The following is a 14,763-nucleotide window of genomic DNA, read 5'->3' on the forward strand; positions in this document are numbered from 1 at the left end:
AATAAAGGTTCAATCACTTGAACTTTATTTTTAAAACTAAATTAAAATGCAGAGGCACATGTCTCCTGGGAGTTGTCAGGGAAGATCAGCTAATGTTTCTAAAGCATTGTCATGATCTGTAAAATATTAATGATTCCTATACTGTAGTTTAAGGAAAGTCATGGAATTTGGGAAATTGTAATTTTGTGGGAGGTGGTATCATCACATTAATGAGCTATATCTGTCAGTTTTAATGAGCACAAGGACTTTTCCCTGCTTCTTTCTACAGCACTTATCAACAGAATAAATCCATTGCTGTTGGTAAGTTTTGCAGTTTTAGTGCAAGGCTGCTATAGAATATTTAGAGTTAAGATAAATAACTAAAACTCTCTGTAGTGTTAATTCCTTTTCCCTTTTTTTTTTCCTTTTTGTTCATTTTCTCACGATTCTCTCGATAGCAGAGATGGTTCTCTAGATGCTACACGAAGCCCTTCACCATCCATGAAACAGTGCTGACTTTGCAGTTTATCAGTGCTTGTCAGTACTCCTTCTGGGCCCACTATGATTTACCAGAAGGTGAATCTGGCAAATTTTTCATGCTGCTGCTTAGTTAGCTGGTTAGCAAAGCCTGCCTTAGCCACAAAAATAAGCCATTAATTCATTAGACAGGCTGAGAGAGTTTGCATTGTTCAGCCTAGAGAGGAGAAGACTCTGGGGAGACCTTATAGGAGCCTTAAAGGGGCTTTTAGCCCCTTGACTTAGTCTTACTTAAAGAGGTCCTACAGAAAAGGTGAGGAGGGGCTCTTTATCAGGGAGTGCAGGGATAGGATGAGGAGGAGTGGTTTTAAGCTGAAAGAAGAGAGATTTAGATTAGGTGCTAGGAAGAAATTGTTTACTGTGAGGGTGGAGAGGCACTGGTACAGGTTGCCCAGGGGCTGCCCCATCCCTGGAGGTGTTCAAGGCCAGGTCGGATGGGGCTTTGAGCAACCTGATCCCATGGGAAGTGTCCCTGCCCATCGCATGGGGGTTGGAACTGAATGTTCTTTAAGTTTTTTTCCAACCCGAACTATTTTATGATGGTTCATATGTGTAGCCTCCATGTTTTCAAAAGTCTTCATTGTCCTGGATTGTAACTGTTTTTTTTCTACCTCCAGAATGTTTGTGTCCACAGTGGGCAGCTGGACTTAAAAACAATAACACAACCAACCATACAGAAACCCTCAGAGAAGCTAATCATCTCTTCTCTGACATACAAGATGCCATCCAGGACAAAGTATCAAACATTAAAATACACTAAACAAAACATTAAAATAACAATAAAAAAAATCTCAAAGATTTTGTCAGTTTTTCGCAAATTTGCAAATGCAAGAGGACAAACATCTGAATTTGGAAGAACCTATGACCTTGTCATGTGCAGACCATATAGGGAGAATAATTATGAATCTAAAAACAAAATTAAAAGGACTTTTCCCCTACACAGTTTTTGCAAGATTTGAAGGTCAGACACGTTCAGATGAACCTGGGCACAGAGATGCTGCATAAGATGGCAAAAGGAAATTATCCCATGGAGAATGACTTTCAGAGATTCACTGGATTCATGTAGTTACTGTTATCAGAGGGGCACAGAAGCCGCTTTTCTTGACTTACACAATGAGATTATAGGAAAGTGGAGGTTATAGAAAGAGCAGTCACAGGAACCCACGGAGTATGATTTGTTGAGCATGGTACTGAAACAGAACTGCCTACAAAACCTTATTCAATTCCGCAGTTCTTTGTAGGGTTAAGCACAGGTTCACACACCTTTTGCAATGTTTGCTGGCTGCTTGCGGGGATAGGATTGTTTGTGATTCTCCAGGACCTGGTCAGCAGTCTATATGACAAATAATATTCTGATTTTTCTCATGCTTGGATTTTGAGTTACGTTTCAGTTTAGAAGTTGCTTTCAATTTGAAATTTATTTTTCCATTTGCTATCATGTTAGGAAGTTACAAAAATTTAGTATATCAGTTAGCTGTGCTGTTCTTAAATGACTTCTTGTATCAAGCTGTGAGTTTTGCAGTTAAAAACTTCCACTCTTCTGGAAAGAAACAGGTATGCCAAAAGGTTTCTGTGAATTATTTATATATAGGGAGAGCAAACAGTTTGCAGAAACCAATAAAGCGGCATCCTATGTCTCCAAATCAACAAGCGACTAGAATTTGATTAAAATTGATATTGGATTCAGCAAGTCAGAGAGTTCTTACCTAGCATAACCTATAAAATTAATCAACCACAAAATAACACATGCAGATTGGCAAGCTCTTCATCCAAGAAATTTAAAAAAATAAGCACAACTGGCACTTCAGATCCCTGGTACGTATGAGAACAATATGCTTCCCAGCAGTTGTCGCAACCCAGCATGCATATCAGCAATTTATTACTCATTAAGACAGCCACATGTGCAATAAATGCACATAAGTATGATGCTAGTCCTGGGAGTGTTGCTTCTTTGTTTGGATTGGTTGTGGTGTCCGTTGTTACTTAAGAGTCCCCTCTAAAAGCAAATGCTTGTTTCTGGTTTCACAGATGCTTTTTGGAGTGCAGCAGGACATAAGCCTTGCATGAGAAGTTTGTTATGATAGCTTAAAGGCATCAGGATCAGCCCGTAGTAGCAAACCTGGAGAAACCTAAGGAAAGTAATGTGATTATTTGATTGGATTTTAAGTTGTATCATAAAACCCCAAAAGCTCTGGCAAGTGTGGTGGGCTGACCCTGACTGGATGCCAGGTGCTCACTGAGCTGCTCTATCACTCCTTTCCTCAGCTGAACAGGGGAGAGAAAACATAACAAAAGTCTCGTGGGCTGAGATAAGAACAGGGAGCGATCATTCAACGTTTGCCAAAAGGGCTTTCGTGCACTGTTTGTGCAGAGGATGCTTCTCTTGACATCCTTCGGAATTGCTGCATATGCTGGCTGCAGTGAGCAGGATCGCCCTGAGCCAGTCCGTACACCCGGCTCATCCACAGGGACTGTCACCTTAGTGAGGCTGAACATTGCGGTGGATAGGTATTCAGTTTACTGCAGTTCAGAATGATACTGTTTTTCAAACATGTTTGTACTAAAGTATTTTTAAATCCTACAATAATGAGAAGCTTTTAATGAGTGTTATTTTATGTGGAGCCTCTTTTCTTGTTGCTCCAGTCTACTTCTTTTGCTCAGCTGATTCTTTAAGTCAAGGTCAGTTCAATCATTGCTACAAAGCAGCCTTTCCATCTCCCTGGAGTTTAGTTTCTAGGACTCAGAGATATTGCACTGTAAGACAATAGATGGTTAGAATTGATTTTAGAAAAAAATTGTTTAAGATCATTGTTTAGTATATTCCAAGGTTGCTACGTGATACTTTTATATAATTACAATCACCACTTCACCAACCTATTTTGAGTGTCTGGGTGACTTGAATTGAAGTAGGTTTCAGTTTTGTGTGTTGTTCTCTTCTCCCTTCCCCCTCAGCAATTTAATCTGGCAATTTAATTGAGAAGGTAATTATAGTAGATAACTAAATCTTATACCGAATGCCCTTTAAGTACAGTGTAATTGTTTGATCGTTTGTCTAAATAGTGCTGCATGTTTTGACTTTAAACAATTTGGCCCTCATAGTTAATTTATAAGTTCTCGTTTGTGCTCAGGCTTCAAATGAGTGTTAGTAGATGTTGGCAAGAGGAAGGAACTAAGCTTTGTTTGTGGCCCATGCTTGGTGACTTCCAGCAAGATATATTACCCTCCAGAAATCTTGATTAAAAACCACTCCTCCCCTTTTCAGTTTGGTCAGCAGAACATTGAATCTAATTTTATACCAGTGCTGACCTAATTGGGGGAACTAAGCTCCTGCGGGGCCTATACTATTCCCTAACCTATTTTCTGCAAGCCCCTCTTACAAGGGAATATCTGAGGCTTGCCTTGGAGTCTATGAACCTTAACCAAAGGCAACACTTACAGCTATTTTAGGCTCTTCTTGTTTGCATGAGACATACTATGCTGCAACCTTTCCTTTAAGGCTTTGTTTAGGCAGTGGTTATAGTGCTCTATTGCTCCTTGTGGTCACAGTAAGAGACGGAGCACAAAGGCAGATCAAATTATCTGAATTCCTTTCACTGAAATACATTTCCCAATCACTCTTATTTTGAACGCTAGTATTCAAGACCAACTGAGTAACTCTCATGGTGATATGTAAGTTTAGGCCTATCAATAATAAATTAAATATATCATATCTAACTAAACAAATGGTTTCTAGGAATTGCAAGGGATTTCGTTCTCTCATATCCTTATTTATTGTGCAAACATTTATACAAATGGGGGTGTATCTTCAAACATTTTTCTTGGATCACAGACAAGTTTTTCTTTTTTTTTGTATAGCAATGATGATTCTTAGAGCAACAGCTGGAGAACAGTGAGCTGAAAGAAAGAAAGTGATAGGGAAGTTATTCACACCACCTTGCCTGCTTCCCTTTGACATGGCAAAATGCCACTGTTCAGCCACTACCTACACACTTTTCCTGGCTTAATCTACCTGAGTTGTTGCTGTTCAATAGTATCCATTGTCCATGCTAAGCTTTGAATAGGGAATGATGAAATGGTGGTTTCCTGGAAAGGAGCAGAATTAATCTTCAAAATTCCCGTCCCTTATAAAAGGCCTTCTGACAATCTGAATGCTGACCAATATGGTCAGAAGGCTGGAGCACCTCCTGTACGAGGACAGGCTGAGAGAGTTGGGCTTGTTCAGCCTGGAGAAGAGAAGGTTCCGAGGAGGTCTTATAGCGACCTTCCAGTACCTGAAAAGGAGCCACAAGAAAGCTGGAGAGGGACTGTTTACAAAGGCTTGTAGTGATAGGACCAGGAGTAATGGGTATAAGCTGGAGAGGGGCAGTTTGAGACTAGATATAAGGAGGAATTTTTTCACGATGAGAGTGGTGAGACACTGGAACAGGTTATCCAGGGAAGTTGTGGCTGCCCCATCCCTGAACGTGTTCAAGGCCAGGTTGGATGGGACCTTGGGCAGCCTGATCTAGCGTGATGTGTTCCTGCCCATGGCAGTGGAATTGGAACTAGATGATCTTTAAGGTCCCTTCCAACCTTAGATTCTATGAGTCTAAGTGTGAGCATTGTTAAAATTCATGCAGCTTGGAAAAAAGCCCCATTGGAATTGTCCATTTAAGCACATTTTCAGGCTGGAAACTTTTACTGGCTAGTTACAAATATATTGATTTTTTAAAAAAGACATTATTGACCTTTAAAACCCTGGAGTCAGATGCTGCCTGGCTTATCGGAGACATTTGGTTATTTGTATTCACACAGCCTGGGTAAGAGCTGGCAGGTTTGAGCTGGACCCTAAGCAAAGGTTCCTCACTTTTTCCTCCCCCTCTCTGGGGCAATTCTCCTACCAACTGCAATCTGAAAATGTTGGTTTATTCTTCTCTTCTGTGCTTGTCACACATATGCTGTTGTAACAGTTGGTAATAACTTTTTTTTAGTAATATTAGGGCCTACCCTCTAAGTTTAGTACTCACAAAAATGTATGTGATTGTAGGTTTCTGAACGAGAGTGGAATCTGTCTACCAATAATTGTTACATTTACCAGAGAAGGGCTGGGCTATTTCTGCTGTGTCTTTTATTTGCATTTTCACCTCAGGAAATAAATAATTTGCTAAGTTCAGGTAGAGGAACAGCTATCTGGCTATCAAAACATATCAAGAAGTGGTATATGAATGGGATATTCATTACTGTGAGTTAACGCTAAAGATCTGAGGATAAAAACAATGCTGTTATTTAACAATTACAGATTGATGATGGATTAAATACATTTTGAGTTGTTTTTCTATTGATTTTTTTCTGGCTTTCCTTACTTCAAATACTCAATTAATATCACACAATTTCCCATCCCCGGCAGGTTACGTGCTGCAGAAGGCTTCGCTCTGGCATATCTAAAATATTCTTGGAAAAAAGATTATCATGATTTATCATGGCTCAAAGTAACAATAGGTGAAAATCCCTACTTAGTTCTATAGCTTTCAGTTTTTATAGTAGTGATATACTAGCATCCACATTTCTTCCCTTCATTATTTATTTCTTCAACAGATTATAGATCTTTATGATTTCAGTATTTTTAAGGAGGTGTTCACAGGATGTTCTTGTATTTCAGCGGTTGTTCCTAGGTCTTTTCTTTCTTTCATGCATCACAAAATCCACTGTCCCACCCGTCCTCTATCTGTGAGACTCTGCTCACCGTGGATGCCCCCTCTTGTGTACTGGCAGTGGGAGACTAAAATGCAGAATGGATTCTGCTATCTTGACAACTTTTCGATATTGAACTGTCCACCAGAAGGTTCACGTTCCCTATCCCACTGTTACAGATAAAATCCATTTGTCCTGCAGTGCTTCAGAATGATGAGTGACAAAACTGTGAAAGAGGCTGAATTGATTTTGTGATGTGCTATGAACTAATGTCATAGTGACAACCACCTTTTGCTATGGTATCTGTGGTACCAACACCCGTGCTCACCGCCCTACATCTCCCCAGCAGGAGCTGCCCCTGCTTCCATTGCACGAGGATTGTGAGCTGAAGGTGCGGGTGCCTTGTCGGAAGGTTGGGATGTAAAGAGGTGTTCTAGTTCTCACTCACAGTATGGGCCGTAGGGCAGCCCTGGGTCTGGGGGAGATGACATCTCTAACGTCACATATACATTCTATTTCCCACTTTATTTCATTCCATTTCCATTTGTTTGCTTTTCCTTTTGTATTCATTTATATCTTAATCCTATCCCTTTACTGATTCTTCCCTTAGTGAATTATAAATGTGGGAAAGGCTGAGAGTAAAGGATGGGATGAAATACTTTCTCTTTTCCCTTTTTCCTTCTCTCTAATTTCTTTCCTTCACTTTCCAGTACACTCCGTCTCTTCCTTTCTCCCTCAGCTGTGTTTATATTATTCATTAGCAGAAGAAATGCTGCAAACAAATTTTCTAGCAGCAGCCAGGAGGACAGAGAATGGCTGAGCGAACTGAGGAGTTTTCTCTGTCAGCAAATTCTACCATGACTCCGCACAGCGATCTTAGTCTCTCATGGTCCTCTTCTCTGCTACTGCATAAAAGCCACCCTTTCATTTGTTAAATCCTTTATGATATGTATGCATTTGGCTAGAGAAAACTTGATACGCTCCTTTTGCAAGAAAGTGCCAAAACAGAGTTCACATCTATGTTTACCTTTTGAAGCACATGATATGCAGCACTGATAAACTTTTGATTAATGTTAAACCTAGCAGTTATTCCTCTTTCCCCATTACAGTTATCTAGGAACACTATGTTCCAGAAGTAGTACAGTATTCAGAAAGTTAAAAAAAAGGTAATAGTGTGATGATGATGTTGCAATTCTCCTGAGACTTCTGGAATTATTAGTAACTTTTATTTTAATAGCAAGTGATAGAAGTGCCTGTCATCTCTGTTGAATTATAGCTCATTTTCTATAATCATTTTCCCTTTCTTTAAATTTCTCTTCACTTACTGTGAGAAATGCATTTTGAGATTAGATTGACACATTTAGATAGGGTGAATGAGTTGCAAGGCAGGGGCTTTTGGTGAGCTGGTTTGAGTTCCGTGCAGGGGGCAGATGGGAATGACCCAACTCTGTTGAGAGCATCATTTGTAAGGTCTTGCATTTGCAGTCTGTATTACCATTTTGAGATCTGAACCTTTTTTTTATAATAGACTTACTTCAAGATAGTAAGCTTGAAACAGGTAAAATTGGATGAAATTACAGAGTTACTGCAGTATGCTGTAAGTCAGAGTCAATTATTCAGTGGTCCCATTTGGCTTTAATATTTATGGATCTTTCTGTTATTTTTTTTCCTATTTCATCAACTTTGTAGCACGCAAAAATTTCCAACATAATTATTTTCAGCTCCTGAGGTTTCAAACCCATTAAACTGCGGAGAGGCTCAGTAATTTATTTTATTACTAATACTGAAAGTGCAATAATACTAGTATCAACAGAGGACAGTGAGTAAAACAGTGAGAAAAATGTAAAGGCAGAAATAGCATCATTAAAACTGTTTCACAAAAGTTAAACATGACTGTCAGGTTAATGCTTCAGATAACAGATAACAGTTTTAATTAACTTTCTCTTCTCTTTTTCTAGTGAAGGAACTAGCTGTAGAATTACTTGGATATCTTAGAAGCACAAGGCTTTCTTGTATTGTTTCTTTTTCTTTCCAATCAGTTACTAGCTATAATGAAGTTAACAACTATAATGTAGTATATGCTTTCTGCAGTTCCTGGTAACATAGAGATTGAGGTTTTTTAGCCCAATGTTTTTGACAGTTCCCGGTTTCGTTCTCTCCTGGCCTCCAAGGGCCATAGATGGGGTATGCATGGTTCTTGGTGCCTCCTGGCAGGATATGGCATTGCTGTGCTGCACACAGTGGTGTCCCCTAAAGGGGAGCCTGAACTGTGCCCTGACATGGCAGGATCTTGTGTTTCATGACCTGACCTGTTTCCTGCAGTGTTATGGAATAATTTCTTGTTTACTGTACACTCAGAACAGCAGATGTGATATAGGCAGTCGTGGTAAAGTTGTGAGGATGTGGTTTTAAGCAAGGGAGAGTTTGTAGAAGAAAGGCTAGTCTGCCTGAAGTTTCTGTGTTCTATTTACTTGAGGATAACTATTTAAATTTATTATTAATATTTCTGCCTACAACCTTGCTTCAAAGATGATCAGATGTGATTTGTGAAGCTGCAGTTGTATTTCTGTTGTGTGTGATTATTCCTTCTTTAGAGTCTGGAGCTCTTATGGTGTTATACATGAACATGTATGTACACACAGCACACAGGTTCATATGATTTTTGAGTGTTTTATCTTTTTAAATTTCATGACAGGACTTGTAATGTTTAGGACCTAGAAAAAACTTGAGTTGTTTCATTGTAGATGACAGAAAAAAGTCTGTAACAGAGAGTCATAGATCTCATCTGCTGTTTCCACTACACACTTCATGCCCTTTTGCATCTCGATACATTGGTCTTGTCCTGTAAAATTCTGGCATCTGTGCAGCATGAAAATTTGTCCTTTATTATATGGTTTAAAGTAGTGTGTGGCTACAGGCTCCAAGCTTCTTTGTAAATCAGCATCGGTAATTTTGTCAGTAAAACCTGCTCCTGGATGGTTTTCTCTCTGGTTGCTTCACCCTGTTGTTCATGGTATTGTCCTCTGTCTAACCTACAAATCACCCGGATGATACATGTTTTGCAAAATGCAACCCAACATTACTGGTGCCCTCCGGCATGAGGACATTTTTCTCGAACATGCACTGTTAACATGACAAGGTAGGGAAAGAGATAAGGAGAAATAGAAAAGGTACATAGACCTTCTTGAGTATAGCCAAAAATTCAGATTATGTGTAAAATAAATTTCAGATGTGTCATCCACTGGAACTGCTCTAAGAAATGTACTCTTTGCTCTCAGAAGTGTTTCCCTTTGGACTGTTGCTTGTTTATCCGGGCAGTTTGTCTTTAATGCAGCATTTCTAAACTAGCCGATAACTCAATAAAGAAATCACCTCAAAAACTAAAGAGAACACATGCTTAGCATACTTAGTTTCCTCATCATTTTGGAAATCTGAATTACAATCAAAGAAAAACAAACAAGAAAGCTGATGTTGAGTAAAAAGACTTTTGACATGTCAATGAAATTAATGAGAAGAAAACAAGTATTTTTCTGTTGTTCCTTTTGTTGAAAGACATCAGTTTTCATAAGTCTAAATTATATGACAAAGCTTAAAAGTATGGGAAAAGCTAGTTTGTGGTGAACACAATATTGATTTCATTTTGCTTGAGTAATTCAGAACTAAAATGGTGCCTTGGAAACTGTGCTGTCTGTCTTTTATCCAGGAGTAAATACAGAGTACTCTTTGGAATAAATAAGTAAATAATATAGATTTTAATAGAAAAGGAGTTGGTCCTAACCAAATAATTAAATAGAAACTGAAATTTTTTGACATTATTTTAAAGAAGAATCTGTTAAATCTCAGTTCTGATTGAAATAGATGTATTACCTTGTGTTTGTATTAGATGACAATACTTTCACATATAATCCTGACATACACTACATGCTTCTTACATATTCCTTTATGGTTCAGTTGTTTGTACTCTTTGCTGTTGTAGGTGGTCAAAGGTTCAAATTCTATTGAACTGAAAATGCTACAAGAGTGTGGTCACGTTTGTTGAGGAATACAAAAAGCGAAGGCAAAGAAAGCAATAGAAACTCTCTGACAGATCATTCATCCCTAATTTACAGAATGTTTGAAGCCAAGACTTATTCACTCTGAGGAAAGAAGAATGTTCTCATCAAAGGTAATGTCTAATCATAAGGGTTGGATGTCTGTTTTGCGTAGCATACATGCCTTACTTTCATCCCTATGAACATCCTCAATCTTGGACTAAGATTAGGTTTGATCTTAATCGGTGAGTCTATGTTACAAGGTGTTGCTGGAAAGTAATATTGCAACTGTGCACAATGTTCCCCATTCTAAAACCTGTGCTGGTGTACAGTGCGACTTAAAATACCATTTTACTGATGATTAACAGAACTGTACAAATAGTTACTTTGTTTACCTTTTAACAAGGTACTTGAAGAGATAATCTTGACTCTGGCATGTAATGAATGGAGCTACAGGTTCATGAGTTACAGTGACAATAATAGTGAACCATGGAAGTGTTCAAATGTGCTTGTTGAAATGAGAATTAGTTTTTACCCAACTTGGTGTGCCTATGCACAGAACACTATGGTTTATTGAGTAGTTTGGCTGAATTTGAGGCCTTTCTAGAGGCTCTCATCAAAAGCTGATATGTTCCTTATGTGTAAAACCTTGTTGTTTTGGTTAATGCTCTTCATCTTTGGATGGTGATTTACTTTGAAGTATCTATAGAAATAAGTGAGAACTGAAGTGAAGCAGCTTGTATTCAAGCTGAGTTTTTGAGCTGAAGAAGCTGTCTGAACCTTCATCTTTTCTGAATGAAAGCAGGTATAAGACTAAATCCGCTTAACTATCCACAGCAAGAAAAACTTCTGCCTCTCCTGAGTTCAGTTTGTAGAGGTGCACTTGCAAGGACATGAAACTCAAGAGCTGAGTGGATCCCTGGCCACTCATCAAAGCAGCTCCCTGACTCCAGTTAGCTGTTTTGTGGCTGGTTTAATCTTTTCAAGCTCAATTAGTGCTCTAGATTTGAACATCTCTTGTCTTGGAGAGGTTCCCCACTCATTCCAGCGTAGCAGCTGTTTGTCTTCTCATGCCCCTTGGACATGTAGTTGTATTGATAGTGGAATCTCAATTTGGAAAGTAAGATAGGTAGGACAATAGGTAGTACTGTGCTAGATGTTCTTTAGCAGTGTGACTAATTTCCCTGTTGCTGTCCTCCCAGCTCACCATTAAGTGAATGACCCAAGAGCCTGATTGATCATAGCTAAATAGTGTTGGAAGGGCTTGTTTGTTTATTTTAGTGAAAATACTACACCAGAAATGGAACTTCACAGAAAAGCCAGTGATAACCCTGTACAAGTCTTATCACCTGGACTGTGGCCAAACTATTTTTTTGAACAGTGATATTAAATGCCATGCTTTTCCTTAATAATCCATGTTGCAACAAAAGAAGCCTTAAATTAAAGCATGTGTTACTCCTTTACAAACAGCTCCTTGCACATGTGCTGACTTTGCAGCTGCTTCCTGCAGTCTTTGACTTCTGTAATTAGGACAACTGGCGAGCCCAGCTAATGATATTAAACTGACTGGTCCGCACGTCTAGAATATCATTTATCTCAAGGGTTTAATTTGCTGAGTATGGGGCAGCACAATACAAGATTTGCATGCGTGATGGATGTAACTAGTTTTTTTAGCTCTTGTTGCCAAGTTACGATAAACTGTTATTACAGTGGATTGTTTGCATTTAAATGGACAAAGATTCCACCTGAACAGAGCCATACTGTTAAAAACTGATGTTATACTGATGTCTCTGAAAAGAGGAAAAAAAACAAAAAAAAACCCAGCTTCTGAACAGGATACTTTTGTATTCTGGACATTAGCCAGACAGGCTCAAAAATAGCTCTTCAGACTCCAGAGACTATGACAAGTACTACAGTAGCAAGTGACTATGAGATTGCATAAAATAAATAGCTACTATTTTAAAAGAAGTAGCATGAATATGATTGAGTGCTTAAAGACAGAATCACAACGATCTGTTGTCTGAATTGCGTTTCAGCGTCACTTTCTCTGGAAATAATCTGGTGCCCTTGCAATCAGGTATCGTATGCAAATGCCAAGGAAATAGGTATATTAGAAAAGAGATGTACTGAAGTCTCTACAGATTAGTCTCTACAGATTAGAAATTATCTTAAAGCCTAGTGCTCTTTATCAAGTGGAAAAATGTACAATATTCCAATGGAAAATAAGATAGAATCCATGCTGACATGTCAAGACGTTGTCCTACTTCTTCCTGAAGATCCATCCCAAAGTCCTTTATGTTCTCCAAAATCAGAATCTGTTTTCCCTTAATATATTTAAAAGATGGCACCAAGGGGCAGTAACTAAGGGGAATGTCTTACTGCCATCTCAGGTTGGACTTGATGCTCTTAAAGGTCTTTGCCAACAATTCTATGAGCTTTGAGTTAATTAAAAATATACTCATACAGGGTCAGCAGACTGTGGGTCTCGGTAGCCATCTGGAAGAGGAATGGTGTTAAGTGTTAACTGCTGATAACTGTTTGGTCACGTCTTTAGAAGTGATCAAAGTGGGACTTCTCATCGTTTTTGAATAGAGATTCCTTTTCATAGCAATAACGTGGGGGGGGGTTCTTGTGGGTTTAAAAGTCAACTCTTAAACTGATTACCAGTATACAGGAAATCTAAACAAATAGAATGTGTAAGAGATTGCAGAAAAATACTTTATAACACACAAGAAACACAGATGCTTCCAGTTATAATTGCAACACTTCCCACAGCAGAGAGAACATGTAAACCAAACCCAATGTCTTTACTGCAGTCAAAGATCCAAAGACAAGATTGTGCAGTTCTGCAAGGTGCACTAGTTAGTCTGATATTCTCTTTATAGATTCAGAATAGTATGATGCTGGGTTAATTTTAAAGGTGTCACCCTCTGAAATAAGCCATTTGGTAAAAAGCATTGGACTGACAGAAATGAAACTGTAGATGTTCAGTGAAATCATTTGATTAAAATCACAACCAGAAACCATCAATCAGCCGCAGCAGAAACCTGCTCAGATAACTCTCCCTGAAATACCGTACCTCCTCAGAATATGGAAGAAGAGGACTTTGCCAGGATTTTAGGATTGGGAGAAGCATCTTCTCCGTTTACTTTAAATTGCTGTGGCAGAAACATATGTACTGTCCTTGTAAAAACCCTCCTGCAACACTGAATTTTTGATTCACATCTGAAAAAGCACAGAGAGGAATGGAGACAGAATAGGTAGTGCAGCACTGCCTGTGCTTCACGAGACTTGTTCTGATGGTTTCAGTGAGCACTGCTTTTGAAAAGCCTGCAAATGGATCTTATCTATAGGATCCTACCAGAATCCCTCAGAGGGAGGGGAAGTGACAGGGAAGCTTTTCTGTGGACTCTGGAATTTCAACTCATTAAAGTGAGGAAACAACTGCCGTGGGAATGAATCTGTGTGGAGTCCATGACTGACGCCTGATACACTATATTCCCGGCGGCAGAGCACAAAAGCTGATCATTTAGCAATATTGAGAAGCTTATTGTATTCACAGGAGCAGGTGGTAGTGCTGCTGTAAAAGTTGCGTTAAGGGGAGAGAATGCGGTTGCCAGGCTACATCTTGACCTGCTGTCTCTTCCCTGGGTATGGCTGAGTGGCACACACAGGGTTAAGACCAGGAAAGCACACTGGTGGCATGCAACGCCAGGTGCCCAGACACCCACCAAATTAGTCCCAGTGCCAGCTTTTGTACACAGCTTGGCACCTTCAAAGCGTTGGGTGGCTTTAGAGTAAAAGAATGACTTTTAAATTTCTTACCTTGGTTTAGTCCAGTGTCGCTTTTTGGTTGTTCTCTGTCCACTACCAGAAAAAAAGAAATTAATGCCAGATTCCAGTGAGTCATCCTAAATGACAGAGTAGGCTCACTCTTCGCACCGGCTGCTGGCTGCCTCCGCTGTGCGACAGCTGCCGGCTGGCTGGGGAACAAGCGTGTCCCATTCTGCAGCCTGCGGCGGGGGGAACGGGGAAGGCAGCGCCCAGGAGAGGAGGTGGGAGAGCAAGCTGGAGGAGAGAGGGACCAAAAAAAAGAGGAGAGAGCAGAGGCAGGAATATACCATGCGGCTGCGTGCTCCCCTGCTCTGCCTGGTGCTCAGCCTCGCAACACGCTGCCGGAAAGTTACTTTTTAATATGTGATGCTCCCTTTGATTTCAGAGCCTCCCCACTCCTGCCTTCTTTTCAGTCTATGCCCAGAGGAACTTCTCAGCATTTCAGTGATTACATTATTGTCTCCGTCTTTTTGAGGTTGGTGGGGACACTGTGCACAGAATATGTTCGGTAAAGGAAGTCTGTCTTGTGGCTGTGTGAAAAGCAGCACTTGTTTTCTTGAGCAATTTTATAGGCTGTTTATCTGAGAGTGGGAAACCAAGGGCAGGGCAGAGATTCTGGCATCAGCGGGGAACAAAAAAATAGAAAAGGTGTTGGGGAGCACATAATCATGTACAAGATTGGTGGAGAGGAAGACATTTCTTGGTTACTTCC

The 14,763-nt window shown here is 39.7% G+C and overlaps 1 protein-coding gene across 4 annotated transcripts in view; it reads right to left on the reverse strand.

Moving 5' to 3' along the window:
- RASGEF1A (RasGEF domain family member 1A) overlaps positions 1-14,560 on the reverse strand; it is a 172,742-nt gene extending 158,182 nt beyond the window's left edge. For all 4 annotated transcript variants that reach the window (XM_054071848.1, XM_054071844.1, XM_054071849.1 and 1 more), the window contains exon 1: positions 14,043-14,560. The gene's annotated coding sequence lies outside the window, so the exon portion shown is untranslated. The remainder of the gene's footprint in view (positions 1-14,042) is intronic.
- Between the last annotated feature and the right edge of the window lie 203 nt (positions 14,561-14,763).

Source organism: Cuculus canorus, chromosome 7, assembly GCF_017976375.1.
Source record: "Cuculus canorus isolate bCucCan1 chromosome 7, bCucCan1.pri, whole genome shotgun sequence".
In the NCBI taxonomy this organism is placed as follows: domain Eukaryota; kingdom Metazoa; phylum Chordata; class Aves; order Cuculiformes; family Cuculidae; genus Cuculus; species Cuculus canorus.